The sequence below is a fragment of the Magallana gigas genome, chromosome 1, assembly GCF_963853765.1.
Source record: "Magallana gigas chromosome 1, xbMagGiga1.1, whole genome shotgun sequence".
Classification (NCBI taxonomy): domain Eukaryota; kingdom Metazoa; phylum Mollusca; class Bivalvia; order Ostreida; family Ostreidae; genus Magallana; species Magallana gigas.
In genome coordinates, this window is record NC_088853.1 from 21,680,387 (window position 1) to 21,689,010 (window position 8,624).

At 32.8% G+C, this 8,624-nt stretch overlaps 1 protein-coding gene across 1 annotated transcript in view; it reads right to left on the bottom strand.

The window, feature by feature from the left end:
- The window catches only part of LOC117688438 (putative 2'-deoxynucleoside 5'-phosphate N-hydrolase 1), a 361,826-nt gene that overhangs the window by 81,894 nt on the left and 271,308 nt on the right, over positions 1-8,624 (bottom strand). The window lies entirely within an intron of this gene.

Genomic DNA, 8,624 nt, shown 5'->3' on the forward strand with positions numbered 1-8,624 from the left:
CTCATTCTGTGCCCATTCCGGCGATTACGGCATGATTTTTCCTTCGTCGATCGGTGACTTCTCTTTTTCCAGATATTGTAATGTCCAATTTCGACAAACTTTTAGACTTAACATTTGTAACATTTCAACTGTGTTATTTCAGAAAACGGAGTTACAAATGCCGAGAGCACAGATGGAAAGCTGCAAATGTTTATCTGTAAAAAAAAATGAAGGTCTGCAACATCAAATTGAACGCGTTTATGTCCGAGTTATTAGAGGTTATTGTGGAATCATTTTAATTCGTGGGGGCCAATTTTCGTGGATTGCTTAAGTTTTACAGGTTCATGGGGACGTTATTTCGTGTATTATCGTATACCCACAAAAGGAAATATGAATTTATTGCCTTAATTTATTATGTCGTGGATGATGTTAATTCGTGGATGAGGTACCCACGAATTCAACGAAAATTGAGCCACCACGAAATCTAATGATTCCACAGTATACGACCAGAATTACACACAGTCTTATTTATGCTAACAAACGAACAAGAATGAATATTCAAATTAAACAAGTTCACATGAGTAAATTTTTAAACAGGATTACTCTTCATAAATTTACAGTTTACAATTTGCCATCGATTAAGAAAGGTGAAATATGTATTTTAACCCTCTGTTAATCTTACAAAGGTTTACAGTTAAAACTTCTATCTAACACGAAGTACGCCTTTCAACCCATTTTGTGTCGAGAACATTATTAGCGTACAAATCATAGAGGTCGAAGCATCAGTGACAAAAGGAACAGTGCGTATATTGCGATATGTCATTAATGCTCATCGAATTTTAGGGACCATTGCGTCAAAACGAGATAATTAACAAAACAATCTTTTTTTTTAAATTAATACACTCAAGTATTTTGGAATAATATTAAATCATACATTATGTTAAGAAGTAAACAAATACATAAATTATAAAAACAGTTTTAACGTTGCGGTATAGCTATGAGCAAATTTGTAAATGGAATGGAGTTTAGTTTGAATTGACATTAAACATGACAAGAATACATGCATGCAAACATTAAGATTGTCCGTATAATATGTTACACATGTAGCAAATATACCATGCAACAACTAAATATCAATACTGTTCGTGTTTCTAGTAAGGAGGCCGATTGTGTGTGTGTGTGTGGGGGGGGGGGGGAAACTACAACAGCAAAATTCTTAAATTTTTAACCATATGTAATTTACACCAACTCTGGTTTATTTGCAATTTTTTTTCAAGGGGCCATCTAAAATACAGGTACATTTTCTATAGGTATGTATATGATATTGTCATTTTTAGCAATATAAAAAAAATATAATTTTTTTTGCAGAAAAACTACAATTGCAAACTCTTCATTTTTTAACCATATGCCATTTAAACCATTTTTATTTATTTTGCAAAATTTCAAGAAAACCGACTGTGTGGTTCTTTTAGGGACCATCTCAAAATAAAGGTACATTTACTCTAGGAATATACAGGAAACTGTAATTTTCCGCACGTCAAAGCAGATTAAAAAAATACTACAATAGCTTTTCTCAAATTGTTATATATGCTCGGTAATATCATTTCCTACCTTATATATAAAAAATACTAAATTCTACCGTCTTGTTTTTAGTGGGGCCATCTCAAAATATTAAAATGCACCAAATTTTGCTATAAATTTGGAGCATTACGAAAGAAGATTGATAAAATGGATTTATTCAACAATTAAGAAAAATGTCCCCGAGGATAGCATAAATCTGTGTATCAAATTTCAACGGTGTACATATTTTAATTTCATGTTATTTCTTATAACGTACTCCTCCAAAGCTTCATTTTAACATTACGCCATAAAAGTGCAATGTCAATGGTCCCCTACCGCACAACGGAAAAATAGTTTAAAAACAAAAAAATCATTAAAAATTTAAATACTTTTATCTGTATCTTGTTTATTGTGTTCAATAAAAAAATCATAAAATATCAATCCATTGTATTATACTAGAATGCGCAAAAACGTGCGCAATGAAAACTAAAGACGGCCTCCTTAAGCTCCGAACAAATATTTTACTTTATTTGCATAATATCCAAAGTGCATTGCGTGTAATCTAAACATCTACTACGAAATTGAAATAAAACGTATAGTATTTTTGTTCTATAAATATAATATGTATCACAACATATTTCAATTTATAATTACATAAAAATCAAACAAGTTTTACTTGTTCGTTTCTTTCAATAAAGAACAAACGGATAAAATGATATCGATGGAAATAAAACCCTAGTAAACAAGTTTATCCGATGTACGTTTACATTTGCAATAGTCAAAGTTATAAGCAAACGTCGTTTATTTCTTTAAATAAATTTAAAATAAAAAGAATTTGTCTAGAGTAAACCTTGTATCCGTTTTAAGGATCTAATATAAATCGAAATAGAGACAATGAAGGTCATAAAACTTTTGAAGAAAAATTGAACTATTTCTAAAAATATGTATCACTATACCTTTCTTTTTACTATTTATTTGTCAAATAGCCAGTTAAAAAAATATAATCTTAAGATAAATCAAACAGCGAATGTACTGATAGGAGTTACTTTTATGGATTATTATTTGGTTTAAAATCAACAATACGTAATTTTGAATGGAGAGTAGTTTCTAAACTGTATTAGAATTGCGCACACTTTTTTTCTTATACCTGTATCAATTTTCCGACAATAATTCATATAAACCCCATAGGAACCCTGTCGTGTAATATTTATTTATAGAGTCATTCTCCTTGTCAGAGATTTACAGAGACAACCGAGCGTCTGGTTAAAGACGACAATAATAAACTCTGGCGTAGGAATTATTCTTCGGCCAGAGTTCAATAGAGTCTAGTATTTCGAATGTTCGACTACAAAATTATCTGAATTGTTCGTACCATATAAAATCGTACTTTTTGCATGGTATTTATAAACAATTTTACTTTAAAAACAACGCCTCTGAATACATTAAATAGAATTTATCGATTATTTTATAGAAGTCTTGTCATCGGTTATGATGTGTACTTAGGTCCAAACACTGTTTCACCGGTTTGCCAGAGTAGCTGCATATGAGAGTTGATTGCAATCAACTCCCAAAAATGGCTATCGTTTAAACAGGTATTAAACTGTTATTATCTAAGTTGTTTACATTGATTTCATGTCGGTTTTTTCTATATTGACACATACTAAAATTTCTCCAAAATACATCTGTTTAACCATTTACTTAATTTGATAGAACATTTTAAAATTTGATACATCAATTAATTGAGCTTAAATTTCGTCCGGAAAATGAATCCTGTTGAACAATCATTTATTTCCTGTTATGTTTTTTTAAGTTAACAGTGGCGTTAACTATTTTCTAATATTTTGACTAAGAGTTAATGCACAGTTATCAATTGTGCAACATGATCAAGTCATCCGAGTCATTTTCGCTCGTCATTTCATTGAAAGGATAACGACTGTCACTGGCCCCCGCTTTCATCAACTTTTCAACTATACCCCAACGCTCCATTTTACTTGCGACTGTTAGTGGTGAATAAACGGTGTCTTGTTGATTTACATTAGCCCCCGCCTTTATTAACTCTTCAACTATGTCTGATTGTCCCCCATAGCATGCCGCTGTTAACGGTGTTTTTGTTTTGCTTTTCTGGTTGACATCAGCATTAGCCTCTATCAATTTTCTAACTATCTCTTGGTGTCCTCTTTCACTAGCAATTGTCAGAGCTGTTTTGCCATTGTGTATAGCATTGACAACGGCTCCCTTTTTTATTAACTGTTCAACTATATTTAAACATCCCACATAACTTGCAACTGTCAATGGAGTACTATCATCGTCATTTTGATTGACATCAGCCCCCGCTCTAATCAACCTACCCACGATTACCTCACGTCTATTATAAGAAGCAGCTGTTAGAGGCGTCTTAAGCCCGCCTTGTAGATTGACATCAGCTCCTTCTCTTATTAACGTGTCCACTATATCTAAATGCCCTTCAATACAGGCAATAATAAGTGGTGTAGTGTTATCATACTTAAAATTAACATAAGCTCCAATTGTTATCAACCAATTAACAATATTCAAATATCCCCCATAACATGCAATTGCAAGAGATATGTTGAAAGAATTTCCTGAATTAGAATTGGATTTTGATTTTATTGACTCTTTAAGGCTGCTGAATTGTCCAGTATGACACCAAACTGCTGTTGTTTTGTTTTTGTCTTGATAAAAATCCTCATTGAATAATTTGTTCAGTATATTTGATTGCCCGTGAGGTATTGCAACTGATTTTGCATCGATTTGAAAGTCGTTGACATCTTTTGCTCCGTATTTTTTAAGTATTTCAATAACGCCATCATGCCCTTTTTCAATTGCAATCGTTAGAGGTCTATAAAAGTTTTTTTCCACATTAACATCAGCCCCCGCTTTCAATAAGTGTTCTATTATAACTATATGTCCCTTTTCACATGCAATCGTTAAAGGTTGATGATAGTTAGTACCCATATTGACATCTGCTCCCATTTTCACTAATTCTTCGACTACTTTCAAATGTCCGTTTTCGCATGCAACTGTTAGAGGTGTATGGAAGCCAGTTTTGCGGTTGACAACGGCCCCTTTGCGTAGTAATTCTTTTACAATGTCTAAATTTCCTAATTCAGATGCAATAGCTAAAGGACTGTTGATAAAACAATCAGTGTAGCGGGTTTGATAGTTGATAGCGGCTTTGTCAAGATGTTTTAATAATATTTGTACTGTCTGTATAATACCAGAATAACAACTGAGACAAAGTAAACGCCATTGCTCTTTAAGTGTGTTTTGTGTGCCAGTAGATGCTATGGGCAATTTTACTGTGTTATATATTGTATTATCTGCTTCAGCTTTTGATTTTGCGACCATTGTCTTATCCTGATCCCTTATAAGATCTGTGTCATTATCCTGTTTAACTTTTCTAGGTAAACAGCACATTAACAATGACATGAAAAAGTGTAACGGATTGAAATGCATATAGTTTTTTGTCTTCTTATGACATGAAGAACTCCGTTTGCTAGTGCAAGTATTAAGCATATCTGGTTTTTTTAACACCGAATCTCCTTTTTTACTTTCATTCCAATGTATTTTGAACAAGTCATTGGCGGTTCCTTTTGCTTTTCCTTCAATAATTTCATCAATAAAAAACCTCAGAATGTGATGATGTCCGTATAAAATGATCCAGCTTATCGCCCGTACACTCTTGCGATGTCGGGATTGGCTGGACACTTCATTTTTCAGAAGACGTGTTATGGGATAATCTGTGTTCCCTCTTAGACGTAATTGTTTTATTTCGTTTACACAGCCTGGTGTGAGGGATTCATCTGACTCTTCTAGAAACATAATACAAAGTTTCTGATAAGATTCCCTCTTCATAATTGCAATAAATTCACGGAGTACAGACGTTTGTTTTAAAGCCTCATTTCCAAACACAAGCTCAATGTACCCATCCTCTAAATCTCTAAATAAACGGGCAGCTAGTAGCTGATATATTGATTCATGCAATGTTATGCATAAGTCATTTCTTTTCTCTTTTTCAGAGATTATCACATCTTCGTTGTTTTTCACTGTTTTCTGTTTCTTTGTATCTTTTATTTCTTTTAATTTTTGCTGTTGGTCGCGCTCGACAACTTTTATATAACTAGCAATGTAATCACTACTCATGTATTCCAAAATCAGTTCTGGACACTGTACTCCGAAATGATATGCAATTATTTTAAACATGCAATCATTAACGAATGTAAAATTGTTATCACATTCTAGTGTGTATGTCCCTTTCATTTCAGACAACGCATCTGTAATTTTAAACGAATCTGTTCTACTTTTCACTTTGCATTCCTTTAAAACATTGAACTTCATGCTAGTGAAATGTGCGTTAGTTTCCACATTTTCAAGATATTTTTTTGGCAAATTGTTCCGATTAACCATCAATAAAACTAATGAAGCATATTGAATTGCGTTGGTTGTTTTCATGTCGTCCAATTCCTTGATAATACAAGGAATTACTGAAGTGACGATATTTGGCACGAGGCTTATGTATTCAGTCTTTTTTGTTGACAAGTTGCATACGAATGGAAACATTTTTGATGTTTGTGAAAAATTGTTTGAAGATTTTATATTTTTTGAATTGTACATTGCACGTATATTATCTTTATCTCTATTTGTTAAGTTGTTTGCTAAAATGTGTAAATCAACTACATTTCCTCCCTCTGATACAAAATGATTTGATAAGCGTTTATTTCTAAAAACTATCGTTCGGCATGTCATCAGTGTTTTGGATTTTGGCATAACAGGTTTCATGATTCTGTCTTCATATTTACGTAAAGCATTTAACTCAGACTTTTCTAGCAAAAACTTTCCTACTACATCGTCAATAACAAATAATTGTGGCTTTTTTGGATTGCTATATGTTTCAATTAATCTTACGTCTCGTAGTATTACAATCTCGTAACCCTCTTTCTGTAGTAAAAGGGCGATATGACGGACTGTAGCAGTTTTTCCGGAGCCCTGGACACCGACAAACACAACATACGATTGTTTTCTTACTTGATCCAGTACTGTCGGGAAGAATTGAAGTTCTACAAAAAAACGATCATCTTCCTTCCATTTGGAAATGTCAATGTCATGCATATCTGAAAAGATGAATCATTTTATATCTCTTTAAAGAATCTCGAGTTATATTCTTGTTTTCTAGTTAGTCATACATTTTTAAAAGAAAGTTCGAATTATCTTTTAGATAAAACGGTAAGTTTATGTAATTGATTAATCACAAATAAGAGAACATAATAGCAATAGCTTCATCGGTTAAGGAAGAACAGGTACATTTGTTTTGAAACTTGTTTTACCTTTAATTCTTTGTTGATTTATGCATTACTGCTTTCTTGAAATATTTTTTTATGTTCAATCGAACTATGTATTTTTTTTTTTGAGTCTGAGCAGTAAGAGAGATACAGGCATCGATTTAGAAAAAAAGTATGCCTTATTTACATTGACATAATAGTAAAACTTTCATTGAAGGTCAAGATCTAGCAAATGAAACCAAGAGCCTGCACATTTCTAAATTCTTACAATGACGTCTCATACCAATGGCTTGGTTTTAATTGATGTACCTTGGCTTCATTGTAAAGAGACACGGCGATAAGTGGTGTTTTAAATTGTAATTTTCTATAAGATTAACACCAGGAAACGCCTCTGCAGATTTTTCCTTCTCTGACGAATGGCAAGTATCCAGAATGCCTACGTCTTTCTTAAACCGGCATTAACATGGCTTAAATCTTGACCATACCACTTTATAACTTATGGTATTTGTAGAACTGTGAAATTTGAAAAAAAAGCTAAAATTTTCAGATATCTCTGTTTCTTTAAAATTCTAAACGCATTGCAAAAACAGAACTCTGCTTGAAGTTGGAAGTAAAAGCGATCTCTGTTGGCAACTAATCTGTATATATAGTATTAACTCTAAATCCATCTATTAAAAATCTGTTGTGATTTATAAGTAAAATTTGGCTGTTTGATTACTTTTATTAAGTTCAATTTTTTTAAAAATACACAGAATTATAAGATAGTTTCAAATACAGTGCACTGGCCCTTACTTTTGTCAAAGTGCTAAATATCACCTATATTTTGCAAAACTTGTATTAGATTTAGGTCTTAAAATACATTTAATGATAACATTACGGTATGGTATTGCTAAAATAATTATGTACTGATCAACAAATGTTTCAATTCGTATTGTGATATAAAATATCCTGCCTAATACTTGTAAACAGATGACTATTCGGTGACCTTGATTAGTACTGTTAAATGAACACGTAAGTTGTATATGCAAACTGCGCAATTATTAATCTGTCAATAACTATGTTGGATAGCCCTTGGGAAATCATATTTTGGAAATTAATTGCGCAGCAGCATGATCTCACACGTCCAGGTGTGGGACAGTAATGCTATATTTGTCATATTTACAGACTCTATGGAGTCCTGATATTGCAAGCTTGTCACAAAGTACATGTTTTCTGTTAACATTTTAACCTATACTCATGTTTTGTATTGATGCGGGAGATTGTAAGCCCGCATCCCCCGACTCTGTGACAGAAAGTTTGACAGTTTTGATACTGTATTTAGAATTAAAATATTGTTTAGGAATTTGATCACTTAATCTACACTCATGACCAGCGCAGGTGGCCATGAGTAACCGAAACTGTCTGTCCCAGCCGAAAGGATATACATGTATATATGCATGTCAAACTGTTAGTAAATCAGAACAGAACGGAATTAGACCAGCTTTGATACAACTATACGATCCAATAAACTTGTGAAGCTTTTTACCGGACTTTTGACTTTGTCAATAACAAGTACAGACGGGGAGACTTTCTGCGGTATAAGTCTTACATCTGTCTTAGTTCTTTTTGTGCCGTAACCAGGAAAAGACAGAGTACAAGAAAAGACAAGGAAAACTCTTCAGGAAGACTTCTTAAGGTAAGAATCCTTTTACATAGCACTATCGTCTCTATTTTTAGTGGTAATTTGATCAACGACTAACATGGCAACTGGTTATGATAGGGAAGAGTATAGAAAACAAATGGAACAGT